The sequence below is a fragment of the Rhinoraja longicauda genome, chromosome 9 (assembly GCF_053455715.1).
Source record: "Rhinoraja longicauda isolate Sanriku21f chromosome 9, sRhiLon1.1, whole genome shotgun sequence".
Classification (NCBI taxonomy): domain Eukaryota; kingdom Metazoa; phylum Chordata; class Chondrichthyes; order Rajiformes; family Arhynchobatidae; genus Rhinoraja; species Rhinoraja longicauda.
The window spans coordinates 8,996,123-9,018,077 of NC_135961.1; positions in this window are offsets into that span (position 1 = coordinate 8,996,123).

Below are 21,955 nucleotides of genomic sequence, written 5' to 3' on the forward strand. Positions count from 1 at the left end.
ACTGGACTGCTACTCATGCCAGGTGTTGGTGTGTTGCGAAAAGCTAGTAAGCTCAGGTAAGGGTCAGCTCCGGCAGCCTTAGCCTTCCTCAGCAATGACTTCGCAACTTTCACACTGCTCTCCGCCTTTCCATTACTCTGTGGATAATAGGGTGATGTGCTCGTATGTTCAAACTGCCACTTCTTGGTAAATCTCTTGAACCTCTCAGCTGTGAACTGTGGCCCATTATCTGTGATGAGCTGATCTGGTATTCCATATCTTGGGAACTGGCCTTTGATTTTATGGATGACATTCACTGCCAGTGTTTTCTCTAGACAGTCTATTTCCCAATATCCTGAGAAATAGTCCACAGTGACCAAATAGTTCCTTCCATCCAAGTGGAACAAATCTGCACCCACCTTCGCCCATGGTCTCTCTGGAATTTCATGGGAATGTAGTGTTTCTTTTGGTTGCTCTTTCCCTTGAGCTTGACATGTCTCACATTTCTGTACGAAGTCCTTGATTTCTGCACTCATTCCGGGCCAATGCAGACATTCTCTTGCCCTTCTTAGACAGCCATTCACACCAATGTGGGAATCATGTACTCTTGTGAGCATGTCGCGTCTCCTGGCTTTAGGGATGATTACTCTCTCTCCCCTAAATATGAGACCATCTCCAACACTCAGCTCGTCCCTCACATGGAAATAGGAGATAAGTTCTGGGTCAACCTCCTTCTTGTTCTCTGGCCAGCCTCGTTTGATCACCCCTTGCAGTTTCTGCATAGTCTCATCTGTTTCTGTTGCATCCCTTATGCCATTTAGCAGAGGCTGTGCTATTGGGATGTGCCTTGCCAGGTTTACAGTCTCCAGTTCTCTCATGGTCTTGTCCGTCTTACCAGTCTGAATATATGCTGTGCTCAGCGTGTCTGCAAGGTGCATCTCCTTCCCTGGTCTGTATCTTATTGTCACATCATAGGTCTGCATCCTCACCAGCATCCTCTGCAATCTCTTTGGTGCCCGATGAAGTGGTTTTGTGGCGATTATCTCCAGTGGCTTATGGTCTGGCTGCACATTCACTGGCCCTCCATATGTGTACACATGGAACCTCTCTAGACCAAACATCACTGCCAGCAATTCTTTTTCTATTTGTGCATATCTGGTCTCCGCATCCGTCAGGGCCCTGTTGGCATAGGCAACTGCATCAGCGCCGCACCAAGTCCAGTTTCTGATGCGTCAGCCTGTACTGCCAGCTCCTTGGATGGATCATAGTATCTGAGTACTGGCTCGGCAGTTACTAGCTTCTTTATGTCCATCACCGCCCTGTCATGCACCAGTGCCCACCACCAAACTACATCCTTCTGTGTCAGCTTGTGTAACGGTTCACATCGGTCGTTTAATCCAGGAAGGAATTTGCTCAAGCAGTTAACAAACCCAATAAATCGCTGAACTCCTTGGACATCCGTTGGGTTAGGCATCTGTAGCACGGCTTCTACCTTCCCTGGATCTGGTTTCAGTCCTGCAGCAGAGACTCTATGTCCTATGAAAGTGACTTCCTTCACCTTCAGCTTTGCCTTCTCTATGTTCAGCTTCAGGTGACGGTCACGACATCTCTCCATCAGAGCTTTAACCTTCCTGTCATGGTCTCTTTCTGCTTCCTCTGCCGTTTTTCCTTTCCCAAACACTAGGATGTCGTCAGCAACAGACCTCACTCCTTCCAGGCCCTCCAGCACTTGGTTCTGTCATCGCTGGAACTCCTCAGGGGCCGTGGACAGACCAAACGGCATGCGTCTCCATCTATATCTACCATACGGTGTGTTAAATGTCGTAAGCTGAGAACTCTCATCATCCAGTTCCACATGCCAAAACCCATTCTTGGCATCAAACGTGCTAAAGACCTTGGCATCATTCAGGTCGGTGAGGACATCTTCGATCGTCATCATTGGGTAATGACTTCTTTTAAGCCCCTTGTTCAGATCCTTCGGGTCTAAACACATTCTCAACTTCCCATTGGGCTTTTCTACACACACAAGGCTGGATACCCATGGTGTGTGGGTCTCTACTGGGGCAATTATTTCTGCTTCTGTTAGTCTGCCCAACTCCTCTTTCAGCTTACTCCGTAAGGCTACAGGGATTCTTCGTGGTGGGTGGATCACCGGCGTTATGCTGTCAGCTACCAGCAGATGGTACTTGCCCTCAAATTTACCTGTCCTTTCAAACACATCAGCATACTCCGCTATCAATCGTTCCTTGCTCAGAGGGATTTCACTGCCATTCAATGTCATTATGTTCTCTGTACACACTGAGATGAGACCCATCTGCTGGGCTGCCCTCCTTCCCAGGATTGGAACGCAGTCTTCCTCCAGGACTACAAACTCTACTTTGTATTTCCTTCCATTCTTCGGGTTCACCAGTCTCACCTTGCTTTTCCCAAGAGGCACCACTGTCGTGTTGTTGTACATGGACAATACTTGCTTGGTTTCATCCACATCCTTCGCGTACATCTTGGGAATGATGTTACATGTGGATCCACTGTCCACCTGGAATTTTACTTCCTTCCCTTTCAGCATCATGGTCGCAAAGATTTTCTTTGGGAATTGAGTCTCCTCAACCCTGTGCACACTTTCTGCTTTTACTGCTTCTGGTTGCAGTTCCATTGTGTGAATTTCATCAACCTCTTGACTGTCATCATACTCATCACTGGAACTCTCCACTTCCACCACTGCATGCATTGTGAGGCGAAATGATCTTTCTGATGGCATTTGAAACACTCCCTGCCATATGCCGGACATTTCTGCTTCTTTCTCTTATGTTTGTATCCACAGTATTTGCACTCTATGGTTGGCTGGTATCGTTTCCCCTCCTGCCTCACTGCACAGACATCTTGTCGCTGGTCCCCTACCAGGACATCAACTCTGGCCTTGGCCAGCACCGAAGCCTGGCATGCCTTCACACACTTTTCTAAGTCAAGTGAGGTTTCTCGGAGAAGTCTTTCCCGCAGCATGTCATCCCTTATGCCGTATATTATTCTATCACGTATCAGTGAATCCTTCAACTCTCTGAAACCGCAATGAGCTGCCAAGAGCTTCAGTTCTAATTAAAAACGAATCAAAAGTCTCCCCTCTCTCTTGGCTCCTCGTAAAGAATCTATACCTGTCGATGGTCTCGTTCTGTCTGAAGAAGGGTCTCGACCCGAAACGTCGCCCATTCCGTCTCTCCTGAGATGCTGCCGGACCTGCTGAGTTACTCCAGCATTTTGTGAATAAATACCTTCGATTTGTACCAGCATCTGCAGTTATTTTCTTACTATACCTGTCGATGGTCTCGTTCCTCATGGGTTGACAATGCTGTTCGAAAGCATCGAGAGCCTGCTCTAGCGTAACGTCTTGTACGTTGCCGTCCTGCGTCCGTGTCTCTAGCATTTGGTAGAGCTCTCTCCTTTGCGGTCCAACTAGGTACATGAGCAGTTTCCTCATTGTCTTGTCATCCTTCCCTTCCATGCTCAAATCAACATAGAGCTCAAACTCCTCCCTCCATTGTCTCCACTCCATTGACAGGTCCCTTGCCTCAAAATTCATTTGCCTAGGGGGCTTTATTTGCTCCATTTTCCTGATAAATCCGCCCCTCTATCGATGGAAACAATGTAGGCCGCACAATCGTCTCTCGGTAGTCCTTACTCACAAACGTCGTCCGCTGTCACCGTGTACCTAATCAACTCTTGACTAATCCTGAAACAGGCCCGGATCTGACACCATGTTTTGTTATCGTGTTTCCTTTCTGTAACCTGCTCCATTACAGCTACACAACTAATTAACGGAGGCTTTACACTCAAGCCTTGGGTTCAGCCATTTTAATTCAGGATCTCCTTGGCTACTGCATCATGGGTATTATTATATCCTCGGTACTGCACCACAGAGTGCGCTATTCCCATAGCACGCATCTGCAGTTCCTTCCCACAAACTAATTTGTTCCTCGAGACGCGGACAAGGAACGTTGCAAAATTACATTGCCTCATGGCCTTTGTCAAATTCACGGCGTGATCACCAATTACCACCTTTGAGCATCTCACCACTTATACAGAACGTGTCGCCTTGAAATATTTCAGATGGCGCTGAGTGTGTGCACCTTTAATTTTCCTCAAGACTTGATTCCATTTAAGAGGTGTGGGCAGGCAGTCAATCAGCATCAGATGCCCAGTGGAAGGAACTCCCGAGATTGCTCTCTGTCATTGCGTGTTAATGCTTAAAACCATGCAATTGTCACTGTTTAAGTGCTCAAATCAGGCATGTACACAAATTTTAAGTGGAATAGCATTGAAGCAAATTCAGTGTGGATCTGACATGCATCCTTATTTTCAGCATGATTGGGTATCAATGGCAAGTCTATAGGCACAAAAGAGCATAATTTCCTCACAGTCGTCAACTCTCTTTTGGCATATATTAAAACAACACTCAAATACAACCATGGATTTGAGGAAGGCACAGCCCTCCTCATCAAGCTCCAAGAGCAAGTCGCTAACTTCCGTCCCTATTGCTCAGGATGTCATAAGGAACAGGACTAGAACTAGGCCATTCGGCCCATCAAGTCTACTCCGCCATTCAATCATGGCTGATCTATCTCTCCCTCCTAACCCCATTCTCCTGCCTTCTCCCCATAACCTCTGACACCCGTACTAATCAAGAATCTATCTATCTCTGCCTTGAAAATATCCACTGATGGCCTCCACAGTCTTCTGTGGCAAAGAATTCCACAGGTTCTCCACCCTCTGGCTAAAGACATTTCTCATCATATCCTTCCTAAAAGAACGTCCTTTAATTCTGAGGCTAAGACCTCTAGTCCCAGACTCTCCCACTACTGGAAACAAAGTGTGACTGAAAAGGTCAAGAGTCTTTTATTGTCATCTGACCCAGATAGCTTAGTTTAGAGATACAGCGTGGAAACAGGCCCTTCGGCCCATCGAGTCCGCGCCGGCGAGCGATCCCTGCACATTAACACTATCCTACATGCACCAGGGACAATTTACACCAATTAAGCTACAAACCTGTACGAGTTTGGAGTGAGCAATGAAATTCTTACTTGCAGCACAACAACAGAATATGTAAACATGGAACACTGTAAACAATATGATAGACGAGAGAGGAAAAAAACGTTCAGTGTGTGTATATGTATGTATGCGAAATAGTTCAGTGTGTGTATATGTATGTATGTGAAATAGTTCAGTGTGTGCATATGTATGTATGCGAAATAGTTCAGTGTGTGTATATGTATGTATGTGAAATAGTTCAGTGTGTGTATATGTATGTATGTGAAATAGTTCAGTGTGTGTATATGTATGTATGTGAAATAGTTCAGTGTGTGTATATGTATGTATGTGAAATAGTTCAGTGTGTGTATATGTATGTATGTGAAATAGTTCAGTGTGTGTATATGTATGTATGTGAAATAGTTCAGTGTGTGTATATGTAAGTATGTGAAAAAGTTCAGTGTGTGTATATGTATGTATGTGAAATAGTTCAGTTTGTGTATATGTAAGTATGTGAAAAAGTTCAGTGTGTCTATGGCGACATGTTGCAAGCAGCACGACAGAAACACACTTCGGCCTTGTTGCCCTCCATGCCTTGGTGCCTTTTATTGCGGTTTGCTCAGTCCCATTTTGCCCATCGGACAGGTTTGCACATTGTAAGTGTGATAGAGATGAGGGGTGGGGGGAGGGCACCTCTTGCATCAACCTATTCCGATGACTTATTTTACTGAAACGTGAAATCTCTTGATAACAATGCCCTAAAATCTGCCTGCGACGCAGCGCGGTAACGGAACAATGCCTGAGGAAGAAGAATGTAGGATTGTGCACTGAAGGAGCCGTTAATCGACTCGCAGGGCTCTGCCACTGCAAGCCTGACTTTGCTCGTGCCCATCATTTTGGGCTTGTCCGAGCAGTGTAAATGCTATCTGGTGGTAATTAAAGGAGCAATACTGTGCCTAAGTGCGAATTACTTTTACAAGAAGACCTATGCACTGCCACTGACTGATAAAGCCCAGCAGGCCACTCCGCTACCTATTTGTTTTATGTTCCAATTTCCGCAATTTGAGGCGTACTAAGGCACTAACACAGCTGTGTAGATCATCGTAAAGACGATTTCAGAGGACAGATCGAGAAGGCGAGAGAGAGAAACTTCTCCATGGTCGATATGCTGTGAATGTTTCCCTGCTGTTCGAAGAGTAAATGATCAATGAATTTGTACTTTTTAATTCTGGGATGGTGCAATTAGAAAATACTAATGAAGCACTTCACTGGATGTGTCATGATGCTAGGTCCCTCATGGAAGCCTTCTTTCTATGTAGCTTTCTTTTAAAGCTGTGTATTGGTATGTGAATATAGAACTAGGGTTGAATAAAATTGAAAAGAAGGCAGCCTTTTCATCAACATCAGTGCTTTACTTCATTAGCATCACATTTTCTAATCTGCTAATTCTCCACTTCAAGGACAACAGTTTAGCAAATAAACAGCATTACCTCTAGAAACAGCCTTTGTTTGCAGGATACACATTAAGCCGGAGAGAAGGAGCAGTTCTTGAGGCAAGTTGTGTAGGAAAATAACTGCAAATGCTGGTACAAATTGACGGTATCAGAAAATGCTGGAGTAACTCAGCAGGTCAGGCAGCATCTAGGAGAGAGGGAATGGGTGACGTTTCGGGTCGAGACCCTTCTTCAGACTGATGTCAGGGGGGCGGGACAAAGAAAGGATATAGGTGGAGACAGGAAGACAGTGGGAGAACTGAGAAGGGGGAGGGGAAAAGAGGGACAGAGGAACTATCTAAAGTTAAAGAAGTCAATGTTCATACCGCTGGGCTGTAAGCTGTTCCTCCAATTTACGGTGGGCCTCACTATGACACTGGAGGAGGCCCATGACAGAAAGGTCAGACTGGGAGTGGGAGGGGGAGTTGAAGTGCTCAGCCACCGGGAGATCAGGATGGTTAAGGCGGATTGAGCGAAGGTGTTGAGCGAAACGATCGCCGAGCCTGCGTTTGGTCTCGCCGATGTAGAGAAGTTGACATCTGGAACAGCGGATTCTTGAGGCAATGTAATGCAAGCTACTGCAATCTGCATCTCAAAAAATTTGTTTCTGGAAGCATCAAGATGCCTTTAGTTAGCCATGTCAACTCTCTGAACCTCAGAAACTATTTTATTTTATTTTACTTTCACTCCTCTGGGCTCAGGGATGCTTACACCTTTTAAAGTTAGATAAGGTCTAATAACAAAATCTCATAATATCCTTTCCCACAGCATGCCCAGTGCTGTAATGTTGGTGACTTCTGACGGAGAAACCTGGTTCATTTGAAGAAAGCCACAAAAAGCTGGAGTAACTCAGCGGGGACTGGCAGCATCTCTGGAGAGAAGGAATAGGTGACGTTTCTGGTCCAGACCCTTCTTCAGACAAAGCTCTAGCTGGGCCAATAGTTTGCAATGGTCTCTTGGGGTTAATAAACAATAGACAATAGACAATAGGTGCAGGCCATTCGGCCCTTCGAGCCAGCACCGCCGTTCAATGTGATCATGGCTGATCATTCTCAATCAGTACCCCGTTCCTGCTTTCTCCCCATACCCTCTGACTCCGCTATCCTTAAGAGCTCTATCTGGCTCTCTCTTGAATGCATTCAAAAAATTGGCCTTCTGAGGCAGAGAATTCCACAGATTCACAACTCTCTGACTGAAAAAGTTTTTCCTCATCTCAGTTCTAAATGGCCTACCCCTTATTCTTAAACTGTGGCTCCTTGTTCTGGACTCCCCGAACATTGGGAACATGTTTCCTGCCTCTAACGTGTCCAACCCCTTGATAATCTTATACGTTTCGATATGATCCTCTCTCATCCTTCTAAATTCCAGTGTATACAAGCCTAGTTGCTCCAGTCTTTCAACATATGACAGTCCCGCCATTCCGGGAATTAACCTAGTACATGAGTCACGTGCCATGCAGGATGCCATGTGCTGTGCAGTGATGGAGCCTGTCCTAAGTTGTTGCTGTTAGTCGTGTTAGCTGGCTTATTTTTCTCCCGAGCAAAAGAGCATTCTGAACATCAGGAATACTGTTTTTTGGATCCCGATCTCATCACTCCCTCTGGTCCAGTCGGCTAATGTAGAAATAGCACCGAGTCCCCGCGGAGAATATTATTGTAACCCATTAGCTTTAATATATTTATGCTGCGCAAATGCTGAGAAATGGCAGTATTGTCATGGTGACCGACAAAGAATTTGATAATAATGTGCATTGTGGTGCTGGATACAACATAATGTTAAGTGATGCCGTAAGATCGCCTATTGTCTGGTGAAGTTTTGTCAGTTTTCACCTGCCCCTTTCACACATGGTTCGAATATATATTATACTACACCAAGTGGACCCGTTGGGGCCATACCTCTCCTGCATTGGTGCAGCACCCTCTCCTCTCCTCCCCACTCCCCTCTCCTCCCCACTCCCCTCTCCTATATATATAGGAAAATAACTGCAGATGCTGGTACAAATCGAAGGTATCACAAAATGCTGGAGTAACTCAGCGGGTCAGGCAGCATCTCAGGAGAAAAGGAATGGGTGACGTTTCGGGTCAAGGCCCTTCTTCAGACTGTATATATATATATATATGTGTGTGTGTATATATACATATATATATATATATATATATATATATATATATATGTGTGTGTGTGTGTGTGTATATATATATATATATATATGTGTGTGTATATATGTGTGTGTGTATATATATATATATATATATATATATATATATATATATATATATGTGTGTGTGTATATATATATATATATATATTTAATATTCTTCACTGAAATAGGAAATGTCAGAAAACTATTTTCATGGGCAGCCCCAGGGTTCGAACCTGTCCTTGAGTGCTGCCTGTGTGGAGTTTTCACGTTCTCCCCCTGACCGCGTGGGTTTTCTCCGGGTGCTCCAGTTGCCTCCCGCATGCCAAAGACATGCAGGTTTGTCGATGAATTGGCCTCTGTAAATTGTTCCTTGTGTGTTGGGAGTGAATACAAAAGTGGGATAACATAGAACTAGTGTGAATGGGCGATCAATGGTTGGCGTGGACTTGCTGGGTTGAAGGCCCTGTTGCCACACTGTATCTTTTAATTAATCAATTAATTGAAAAAAAAATAGCATGAGCCAAGTTTCAGGGGCAAGTTTTCCCAAAGCAGCAATTCCAAATATAGGATGAGAGACATTGTATTTCAGAATTCGACTTTACTTGAGACTTTAGAGATACAGTGTGGAAACAGGCCCTTCAGCCCAGCAGGTTTGCACCGACCAGCAACCACCCCATATACTAACCCTATCCTACAAACTAGGGACAATTTATAATTTGCAGAAGACAATTAACCTACAATCCTGTACGTCCTTGTAGTGTGGGTGGAAACTGTAGCACCCGGAGAAAACCCACATGATCACAGGGAGAACATACAAACTCCGTACAGACAACACCCATAGTCAGGATGAACCCGGATCACTACCTCTGTAAGGCAGCATCTCTACCATCATGCCACCGTGCCACCTCATAATTAGTTAATGGATATATCGCACACCATTGCTATTTTCTAAAAGAAAACATATGCAAGAACATCCAGCACGATGAGTTAAATATTCTTTGTATCACGTGCTCTGGGTAGAGGAAGCTTATAACTTGGAGTTTCGACCTGTATGGAATACTCAGCCAGAATTGACCTGGTGCCCTGAGCAATGTTTATCCTTCTATAGCCACCACTAAACTGCATATTTGTAGGAAGGAACTGCAGATGCTTGTTTAAACCAAAGATAGATTAAACGCAAATTGGAGAAACAGCATCTCTTATTTCGCTTGGGCAGCTTACAACCCAGTGGAATAAGTATGGATTTCTCTCAGTTCAAGTAGCCCCTGCATTCCCTCTCTCTCTATCCCTCCCCCACCTAAGTTGCATCAGCTTCTCATTCTCACCTAGCAAACAGCTAACAATGGCCTGTTTCCTTTATCATAGTCACTTTTTTGCATATCTTTCATTCATTTGTTCTATATCCCTCTACATCCCCATCCACTTCTCTCCTTTCCCTCTCCCCCGACCCTCAGTCTGAAGAAGGGTCTCGACCTGAAACATCACCCATTCCTTCTCTCCAGAGATGCTGCCTGTCCCGCTGAGTTACTCCAGCATTTTATGGCTAAACTGCATATTATCAGGTCATGTATCTCGTTATTATTTGTGGGGTCCTCTTCTGTGTGAAGGGGCTCTGGTTCATCCCAAATTACAATGGTGGCATTGTTTCAAAAATACTTCATTAGCTGCAATGTGCTTTGCATGAAAGGCACCGTAGAGATGCCAGCAACTTTAGTTTAGTTTAGTTTAGAGATACAGCGCGGAAACAGGCCCTTCGCCCCAACAGGTCTGCTCCGAACATTAACACTATCCCACACACACTAGGGGCAATTTTTAACATTTACCAAGCCAATTAACCTGCATGCCTGTACGTCTTTGGAATGTGGGAGGAAACCGAAGATCTCTGAGAAAACCCACTCGGTCACGGGGAGAACGTACAAACTCCGTACAGACGGCGCCCGTAGTCGGGATTGAACCTGGTTCTCTGAATCTGCAGGCGCTGTAAGGCAGCAACTCTACCGCTGCGCCACCGCGCCGCCCTGGATGGCCCGGGAATATTATCCCTTCCCAGCACTGAGCGTTGCAGCCGAGGTTACAGGACAATAACCAGGACAGGGACTCGTCCCTGACCTCTGGGTGATGGGGCGAGGTGAAATGCTGGTCCATGCCCAGGCTTGTAACTAATTCAGCCCACCCAGGGATCAAGCCCTCGTGCGTGTGTGTGACTAAGTTTTAGTTTAAAAGTGATGCTCCATATGTGCTTGCCTCTGCTGCGAATTATTGTGCAGCATGCTGTTTGTGGCAGGCACGTCTCATAAAAATTAATTAGACAGCCATGAGGGCACCTCAGGCACCAATGCCGGTTTCTTTATGGTGCACCACAAACTAAATGTGCTGGAGCAAATTATGGCGGGACTGTGGAGGGGTGGGTGGGAGAAGGCAGGGGGGGCAGGGGGAGGGGGGCGTGAGCAATGGGTAGCAGGGTGTACACAGAGTGGGCGAGCAGATAAAACAGAACCTCGAATGGTGGTGCAGCAAATCTGCAGCAAATTGTTAAATGTTTTTTAAAAAACAACTGTTTTATAATTGAAAGAAAGGTGGCGTGGAATTTTTTTTTTCTCTTTCTCTGTAAACGAAGGGGAATCGTGCAGTTTCACCCAAAAAAACAAGCCAACGGCTTTATCGGATCGTGGGTACCAGTGGCAATCCTCAAACGTTGAGGATAATGGGCGGCACGGTGGCGCAGCGGTAGAGTTGCTGCCTTGCAGCGAATGCAGCGCCGGAGACTCAGGTTCGATCCTGACTACGGGCGCCGTCTGTACGGAGTTTGTACGTTCTCCCCGTGACCTGCGTGGGTTTTCTCCGAGATCTTCGGTTTCCTCCCACACTCCAAAGACGTACAGGTATGTAGGTTGATTGACTGGGTAAATGTAAAAATTGTCCCTAGTGTGTGTAGGATAGTGTTAATGTGCGGGGATCGCTGGGCGGCGCGGACTCGGTGGGCCGAAGGGCCTGTTTCCGCGCTGTATCTCTAAATCTAAATCTAAATTGAGTGTTTTAGTTGTGGGTCTGTGAGGAATAGATCGGGTAGATCATAAGGCCATAAGTTATAGGTGTAGAATTAGGCCATTCGGTCCAACAAGTCTACTTTGCCATTAAATCATGGCTGATCTATCTCTCCCTCCTAACCCCATTCTCCTCCGCATAACCCCTGACACTTGTTCTAATCAAAAATCTATCTGTCTCTGCCTTAAAAGTATCCATTGATTTCGCCACCATGGCCTTCTGTGGCAACGAATTCCACAGATTCACCATCCTCTGATTAAAGAAATTCCTCCTCATCTCCTTCCTAAAGGAATGTCCTTTAATGCTGAGGCTATGACCTCTGGTCCTAAATTCTCCCACTAATGGAAACATCCTCTCCACATCCACTCTATCCAAGCCTTTCACTATTCGGTAAATTCCAATGAGGTTGTTCCTCATCCTACTAAACTCCAGCGAGTACAGGCCCAGTGCCGTCAAATGCTCATGGTGTGTTAATCCACTCTTTCCTGGGATCATTCTCGTAAACATCCTCTGGACCCTCTCCAGTGCCAGCGCATCCTTCCTCAGATATGGTACCCAGAATTGCTCACAATACTCCAAATGCAGTCCGACCAGCATCTTATAAAGCCTCAGCATTACATTCCTGTTATTGTACTCTAGTCCTATCGAAATAAATGCTAGCATTCCATCAATCCATAGGAAGGTGATGTTTCAATCCAATAATTTTGAGGTGTTACAGTCAAAGAAGAGTTGGTAAATCTGTTGAGTCATGAATTCAAAATGTCGGCATATATGGCCTCTCACCCTTGTGGAATCAGAGTATAAATGGGGCATTCAGGGAAGGACAGGGCTTCTGTTACAGGGCCATTTCTGATGGAATCTTTACAGCATCTATTGTATTTGTCTTTCTGAATCATTTCTGCATAGGTATTGGGTAGTTGAGGTATAAATTCTTGTGTATGAAGATCAATTCAATTTAGGTCATAAGGTCATAAGAGGTCATAAGGTCATAAGGTCATAAGGTGATAAGAGCAGAGTTAGGCCATTAGGCCCCATCAAGGCTACTCCACCATTCAATCATGGCTGATCTTCCAACTTCTGTACAGTTATTTCAGAATCGAGACTCACAAATGTACATCACAAATTAAAGGAAACCAAAGAGAAAGAAAACACGATACATAAAAGAAGTGGAAGGTGCTTTTAGACTTTGGCTCCATGGCTTTGAGGTTTCCAATAAACTGGACAGGCAAGTTATCCCTTCAGAGCCAGGAACAGATCCATGGCCCTACAACAGAACTGGGAATAAGTGCCGATAAACAAATGTTAAGATGCAGCGAAGGTGGGCCGTGACATTTAGCTAAAGGTAAAGGATTTGTGACAGCATGGTGATGGGAGGGGAATATACAGCTAGGGAAAGAGGGGGAAATCTGTAAACCAGCAAATTAAAAAAGCCTGTAGATGCTGGGAATATGAAACAAAATTAGAAATCTTCGACCTGAAACATTAACTATTGCTCTTTCCACCACCTGTCTGGCTAAGTGATTCCAGCATTTTCTGTTTTTGTTTCAGTTGTAAATCGGGAATTGGAAGGGAGGGATTACCTCAGGAAAATTACAATCGCCAGAGAGTAGTGCTGAGTAAATTGTTGGAGCAATAGACTGACGTCAGTGAGCCCTGAGGGAATTCATCCCAGGGTCTGAAAATGCCGCTGAGAAAGTTGATCTATCAGTTTTAATGTTACAAAATTCCTTAGAATTAGCTAAATTTCATATATTGGAAAATAAATGTGAATGCAGCGCCTTTATTCAAATAGGACAGAGACAAGAAGCAGGAATATTAAAGAAAACCCCTCATTGCAGTTCTAAATGGTCCTCCCTATATTCAGGAACTGCGACTCTGTTTCTAAACACTTCAGCTAGAAACAGCAGGCAACCTGTTAAGAAGATTGTATGGAAAGAAGGACACAATGAGCTGGAATAACTCAGAGACCATGGATAGGTGACGTTTTGGGTCGGTTGCCACTCTATCATCTAGAGAATAGAGGTCCAAACTATTTAACCACAAAGTCAGAGGACACTTCACAGTATTGCTGTCCCCAATTACATCTCTCCAAAATAAGTATTTTGCCTTGAAGACCGACACAAAATGCTGGAGCAACTCAGCGGGACAGGTAGCATCTCTGCAGAGAAGGAATGGGTGACGTTTCGGGTCGAGACCCTTCCTCAGACTGAGAGTCAGGGGAGAGGGACACACAGAGATATGGTTGGGTAAGGTGTGAAAACAAGACATCAAAGGGGACGAGGTTCAGAGAATATAGAATAGACCATTGTTAGCTAGAGGTAGGTGACAACGAAGCATACAAAGATAAAATTTAATCCGGACAGTCAGGCTGATCGGAGAACTAGGAAGGGGGAGCGATGGAGGGAGACCTCTACTTGAGGTTAGAGAAGTCAATATTCATACTGTTGGGTTGTAAGCCACCCAAGTCTTGTTATTTTGCCTTTGCCTTAAATCATTTACTCTCTCCTGCCTTCCATCAAATGAAAAAAAATTCCCTTTTATTTTCCTCAAACCTACCCTTTTTTCCTATAACCTAAATCTTGTTTTAACACACGAACATATCTGAGAAAGTTTATCAACCCGAAAAGTTAATTGTGCTTCTCTCTTCACAGGTGCTGCTGACCTGCTGAGTATTTCCAGGATTTTCAGTATAAGAAAATAACTGCAGATGCTGGTACAAATCGAAGGTATTTATTCACAAAATGCTGCAGTAACTCAGCAGGTCAGGCAGCATCTCGGGAGAGAAGGAATGGGCGACGTTTCGGGTCGAGACCCTTCTTCAGCCTGATGTCAGGGGGACGGGACAAAGGAAGGATATAGGTGGAGACCGGAAGATAGAGGGAGATCTGGGAAGGGGGAGGGGAAGAGAGGGACAGAGGAACTATCTAAAGTTGGAGAAGTCGATGTTCATACCACTGGGCTGCAAGCTGCCCAAGCGAAATATGAGGTGCTGTTCCTCCAATTTCCGGTGGGCCTCACTATGGCACTGGAGGAGGCCCATGACAGAAAGGTCAGACTGGGAGTGGGAGGGGGAGTTGAAGTGCTCGGCCACCAGGAGATCAGTTTGTTTAACGCGGACCGAGCGCAGGTGTTGAGCGAAGCAATCGCCGAGCCCGCGTTTGGTTTCGCCGATGTAGAGAAGTTGACATCTGGAGCAGCGGATGCAATAGATGAGGTTGGAGGAGGTGCAGGTGAACCTCTGTCTCACCTGGAAAGATTGTTGGGGTCAGTTGTCACTTTAAATAGATCCATAAGGGTCTCGACCTGAAATGTCACCCATTCCTTCTCTCCAGAGACGCTGCCTGTCCCGCTGAGTTACTCCAGCATTTTGTGTCTATCTACCACCGTTAAATTAACATCTTCATCAGCACTAATCTTCCCCTTCATTACCAATTCTTCTGAAGGGTCCTTCCATAAGCTGGGGAACTGTTCGATTCACCTCTGCCTCATTGAGGACATTGGACTTTGTCTAAAGAACTGCTGGGCTCCAATGTGCTGTAATGCTGAGAGTAATATTCTGCACTCTGCAAGTTCCCCTTCGCTCTGTCTATTGTACTTGAGTTGGAACTGATCTGTTTGGATAGCATGAAGAACAAAGTTTTCACTGTTCCTTAGTAAATTTGACAGGAGTGAACAAAACCAATGGCGGCTCAATCATTAACAATCTCCCATAGCAAATTAATCTACTCCCATTACACTACAAACTCCCCACAACCAGAACTTAGAAAAACAAGTTGAATTAAAAAACAATCATTTCTGTGGGAACAAATGAATAGGTTACCAAATACAAATTGTCCTCTTCTCCCTTCATTTCCATAAAGTCAAAGAAAGCGCAATATTAAATAAATCAAAAGTCAGCCAGATTTAAGTTCTTCCATTTATCTAGTTGGAGTCTTAAATAGAATCATTGAGATGACTGTTTATATTCCTATTAACTATAATTGCGATTTAGTAAACAGGCATAACAATTTTTAAAATGGGGATTCAATTGTGTTTTAAAGCATGTATGATTGCAAGCAAACAATGATACTGTTAACTAACTATTTATACCATTTTATGTTTCCTTTGCCAAGGCTGACTGAATATCTGGGACAATCACTTAAATAAATACCTTTAAAGCTATTGCATTGCAATTACTGCACAAACCTCAGTATTTATATGCACTTCAAAATGACATTGCCAAAACTAAAATTTGTCTTCACCTCCTCCAGCTAGTATCAAACAGATATATTGCTATGGATGATAATGTGGCTTTGTTATCCTTGATTCGTCGAAATTGTCCATAAAATTATTTAATTCCTCACACTACCAGTTAAGGCAAGGTACACCTTTAAACTCCACTGAGTTTTCCTTTTGGATGTGAATCAACTCTAATTTGGTTAGATTCTGTGAGCAGCCCTGCAATGTCTCAACCTATATATTTTTCCAATGAAAATAATTAAAGTAATGAACATTATGCCGACTTAGTTATGATTTATTGTTTTAGTTTTTAGCTGAACTGTGCCTTCTTGTAACTTTTCCCTCATGCAATTTTATATTATGATTTTTCTTTTTTTTAAACTAGGTGGAAGGTGCGTTTTGCATTTGTAAGCTATTCATTCTTTGCGAATGTTAGCTTGTCCTGCATTGTTTCGAGCAGAGCACTCCGAATATCATTATGCAGAATATTTCAGTGTTTATTTTTTTTATAATTCACTGGGTTTTTAGTACCATTGTCTCAGGCACAGAATACCTAATGCTATTTTTAATGGTGAAGAGAATTCGAATATTTACCTCCTGCACTGGTCAGCTGCAGAATCGATTCAGACACTTTAATATGTGTAAGCTGTTTTGTTAACACTTTTGTTTTCTGCAAGGTGATATCATCTAATATCACCGCAGACAGTGGTCTGGAGGGGAGATGGACACGGGGAGTGATGTTCTGTGTTGCCGAGGTGAATTAGCTCGGAATCCATCCTTTGGTCTTTTGAGTGTCCGTCCTGCTTTTGAATGTAGTCTTAAAGCCGACCTGAATTAAAAAAAAGGACTCAAACTGTTAAAGGCTGTATCTGGGCTCGGCAACATGCATACTAATAACATCATTACAGCAGAATGGTTTAGGGACCATGTTTACTTTGTTTTGGTTTCTGTCACCTTTCAGCGTCGAATTGTTAATGTGTGGTTTTAAATTCAAATAGCGCAGAAGGCTAATTTTCTTGTATTTGCCCAAAAAATTAGGTTACATAGTGCATCTAATTTTCCCCTTTCACTTTCATGCGTGGGTGGTACTCCTTATAGAGAGCACTTCTTTTCATGCCATTGAACTTGAACCAGCCTGACCTTTTTATAATGACTGAATTGAAAACATCTCCCTTTGGAATGTAGTTTGCAGATACGGGCTCTGTCGGGTTTTTTTTCCACATTTGATGAATTAAAAAGGAGAGCCTCTAGCAGCATCAGTGAATAAAATCAGCCCTTTGTCAATTTGCCGTGCACAGATTCATGCTTCCTCAAGGTTTTGAAGATTAGAAAAAAAACATAAAAAAATTGATGGGAGACAACTGGAAATAGGCAGCAGCCCTGGGTCGAGTAACATTGGCATCTGATCTTAATCATAATATATTCTCAGTCTGCACTGTCAGAATCTATCACTCAACAGTGCCTTCAATGGACAGTAATTTGAGGTGTGGCTTATTAGATCACAAGATCTTATGAATAATAAAAAGTTATGGAAAATTGCATCCCAGACTGATATCCAATTCTCACCGGTGTCACCCTGTTTATAGCAAGACAGCATGTTTATGCATGATTTCTATTTCATATGTATTAACTAGATCATTTTTCCTGTTGTCCTGAGAATTGATGACATGCACTATATTAAGAATGATGACCTCCACAAGAGGCCTAACGCTTTCTCTAGATTACACTATTGTCAAAACACACTGAAATACCCTTTACACGTGTTACTGCCATCTTTTCATTCACCCAGTAGGGATGGTGAAGGCAGGATGTGGCAGCGTTAAAAGGCAAGGGTATGAATTGTACTTGTTTGGTGTGTGTGTGTGGGGTCTGTGATTCACAACAAACAAGATAAAACAGAACACCCTGCTTGATATAATCTGAGTTTGCTCACCAAGCTCTCGGTAATACATTCTAATTATACACGATAGTGTCTTGAACGCATTAAAAAAGGGGCTCTATTTTATGACAGGGAAAGCAATGAAATTTAATTGAACTGTCACAGAAATGCAAAGTAATATTATCTGGGATCTGGATAGAATAGCATTTTAATATCTTGTAACATATAAAGTACTAAACTACATATAATACACACACAATATGGCAAATCTCAGCATCAAGCCACAGAATAAAAGTATGTAATAGAACAGAGTGATTTAGGACTTCACAGCACAGTATTATTCCAGTCATGGGCAGGTTGCAAGATTTGGGCCACTACTCACTCTCTGGTGAGTACCTGCTCACCACTTAACTCCTCGGACAATTTCTTCTGATCGCCAGCACCTCAACAAATCAATAAATCATAGCCAATTCCAGTGCTGTATTACACTCCCAAGTATCCACTGTCATGCATGATCCAGTAAAGAAACACAGCAAAATAAGACTATTTTTTATAGATTCACTATCATACAATGCTGTGTAATCGGGTCCAGTTTCAACATCAGTGCAAAAATATTATTAGCAATTGAACATAGACACACAAAGCTGGAGTAACTCAGCGGGACAGGCAGCATCTCTGGAGAAAAGGAATAGGTGACATTTCAGGTCGAGACCCTTCTTCAGGCTGAGAGTCAGGGGAAAGGGAAACTAGAGGTATGAAAATGTACAGAACAAATCAGAGCCAAAACAATTGGAGGTTTTTGTTAATGCACATTGGTACCTTTAAACTGCCTTTTGTTGTTTAAATAATGTCTCCTCTGTTTCAACGATCTGGAGGCAGGAACACATATATTGTAGCTCCTATGTAAAAAAAATAACAAACAAATAATACATGTATAAGGCAAATAAACCTGTTTATTCCATGCTCAATTGAGAATAAGGGAATTTTATTAAATTACAGGGCAAACATGGTGAAGGCTGAATTATTTCACAGTGGGCAACTGGTCAGTGTTACTGGCGCTAACTGTTAAATTAGCTGGGCCACCATGAGGGCATAATAAACTTAAGTTCCCTCACGACTCTTTAACAAATGCCATCAATAGTCAATAATCAATTTATTTGTCACATACACATAATGTGCAGTGAAATGAAAGATTACCCGCAGTTCAACAATAAAACCAATAAAAATAAGCATTACAAATATGCAATAACACATACAATCATAAACCAACACCAAACAAAAGAAACATCTATCACAGTGAGTCTCCTCCAGTCACCTCCTCACTGTGATGGAAGGCCAGAATGGCTTTTTTTCTTCCCCTGCCATCTTCTCCCGCGGTCAGGCTGTTGGAGTTGCCACATCGGGGCAGTCGGGGCTCCCGACATTGAAGCCCCCGCCGGGCGGTGAAAAATCCACGTCGGGCCGACCCAAGCCCCGCTCCTGATGTCGGCCCCCACCCAGGGGCCTGCGGGCTTCCGACGTCCAGGCGGTCCGCGCCCGAGTCTCCGGAGACGAGTCGCAGTCGCTCCCGCAGCCTCTGAAGGCAGCCAGCGCCGCAGGTGGTGAGTCCGGGCCGCGGGCTCTGCGAACCAGAGCCGGGGGGTCCCAGCTGGAAGCCGCCAGCTCCAGGTGCATGGCCGGTGGTAGGCCGCAGCGGGAACGGAGACACGACACAGAAAACAAGGTCGGGTCTCCGTTCGGGAGAGGCAATGTGTAGTTGTCCTTCACGTGGGCAGGAAGTTTTAGATCGACTGCTACACCTGGTCTGATAGAGCAGATGTTAATCGAAGTAGGACTGGGCTGCAACAACGAATTATGGCTAAAGAGAGTAAAAATCAGCTTTCCTTTTGTTGATATTCAATAGAGTGTCTCTTCACTGACAACTGGCTCGGTCTCACTCGTGGTGTCCTCTATAACACCCATTGCACAGTCTCACTTGTGAAGACTATCCACTTGGCCAAAGTGTAATTGATGGCGACCGATCAGACCATAAGGAGTTTCGGCATCTGTGGAGGGAAAGGACCGGCAACGTTTCGGGACGTTCAGGAATGAGGAGAAAATTTATGAAAAACGATTTAAAAAAATAAATGGATAACAGCAATAACAAAAAAATCATACTTCTTTGGTCTTATTCCATTAATGCTGGTAAATGGATTTCAATCTCCTTGAATGGGAAAGGCAAATCACAGCAGGGTATAATGGAATTATCTGATAAGGTAAAAAGAAATGTGTGTGTGCATACAAGTGAGAGAGAGAGAGAGATCAGTTGTGTTTGTAAGATTGTTCTTCTGGTGAAAATTAATGGTATACTTGATTGTCAGTGCGTGAGGAAGAGAGAGAGTGAGAGAGAGATGTGTACCATTATTTGTTTGGTGAAAATTGATGGTGTACCTAATTTAGTGGGTGTGAGAGAGAAAGAGAGAGAGAAAGATAGATAGAGAGAGAGAGAGAGAGAGGGAGGGAGGGAGAGAGAGAAAGAGGGAGAGAATGTAAGATTATTTGCTTGGTGAAAATTGGTAGTGTACCTAATTTTGTGTTTGTGTGAAAGAGAGAGAGAGAGAGAGAGAGAGAGAGAGAGAGAGAGAGAGAGAGAGAGAGAGAGAGAGAGAGAGAGAGAGAGAGAGAGAGAGAGAGAGAGAGAGGGGACTGAGAAAGAAAGAAAGAAAAAGAGAGAGGGGGAGAGAGAGAGAGAGAGAGAGAGAGAGAGAGAGAGAGAGAGAGAGAGAGAGAGAGAGAGAGAGAGAGAGAGAGAGAGAGAGAGAGAGTGAGAGAGAGAGAGAGAGAGAGAGAGAGAGAGAGAGAGAGAGAGAGAGAGAGAGAAGAGAGAGAGAGGAGAGAGAGAGAGAGAGAGAGAGAGAGAGGGGACTGAGAAAGAAAGAAAGAAAAAGGGAGAGGGGGGGGAGAGAGAGAGAGAGAGAGAGAGAGAGAGGGGGAGAGAGAGAGAGAGAGAGAGAGAGAGAGAGAGAGAGAGAGAGGAGAAGAGAGAGAGAGAGAGAGAGAGAGAGAGAGAGAGAGAGAGAGAGATTATTAGCATATGTGCATCTGAAACGTTTGTCTGTGTGAGATCATTATCATGTGCATACGTAAAGACATTTGTGACAGTCGTAGGATCTGTGTTTGTGCGTGTGTGTATTTTGAGATCATTTGCGTATGTGTCTATGTGTGCCCTTCTGTGCGTGCAAATGTGTGCTTGTGCGTGTGTGTGCATGAGATGATTGTTGTGTGTATGAGATTGTTAGCGTGTTTGCATGTGTTTGTGCACGAGATTGGTAGTGAGTGTGCACGTGGGCTAGTATCGCTTGCTCTGCACTGTTGGAAATGTACTACAAAAAGAAACCAACAAAGGGTGGATCAACGATGTGCTTATGGCAAGTGTTAGCTGGTTTGACTGTTGTATTTATATCAGAGAAGTCTGGTCGAAGTCAGCGCCAGGCATTTACTCACAGGCAGTGAAAGCACGATCCTGACAAGCTTTGTCCTCAGCATTCCATCACAACCTTACCCCTTCCAGTCTGGAACCATCCCCCAGGTCACACTGGCTGCCTGCCCATCCACACACTTGCGTCTGCCTTTTGAGTGTTTTCAGAAGCTCATTAAATTGCGTCGTGGCAGATCAGACATATTCAGCGCACCCTAACACCCGGCGAAAGGTTATCTAATTCCTTCCCTCTTCGCCAGATGATGAAGAAGAAAAGCACTCATGCCCTTCAAGAGAGTCTTGCCCCTTTTTCCTGACACAACGTTCGCCATTGAAACTTGTAAACACGTCATAAAATAGCACACGGTGTATGCACGGCAGTGAGCAATAAAATGTATTTAGGATATTAGCAGCATGTTCATTTATGGAGAGGATGAAGAAAGCTGTAGGGCCTCAAGTTTCTCAAGCTGTGAGTAGAATAGCTTTGCAATTTGCTTGCAAAACGGCATTTTGATCCTAATGAATATAAAATGCTTGCCATTAAAAGTAATACAGATTATTTAAGGCTTTTCCGGGACCATAGCGTCTTGAAGATCTTTGTAGGGCCACTATGATCTTTCATTAAAATCTCACAGCAGGATCTCCCACCAGCAAATCAAGCCTCTATTCCAGCGAAATTCTAACATTTAAAAGTCATTTTCAAAACTCTGCACAGATTTAAA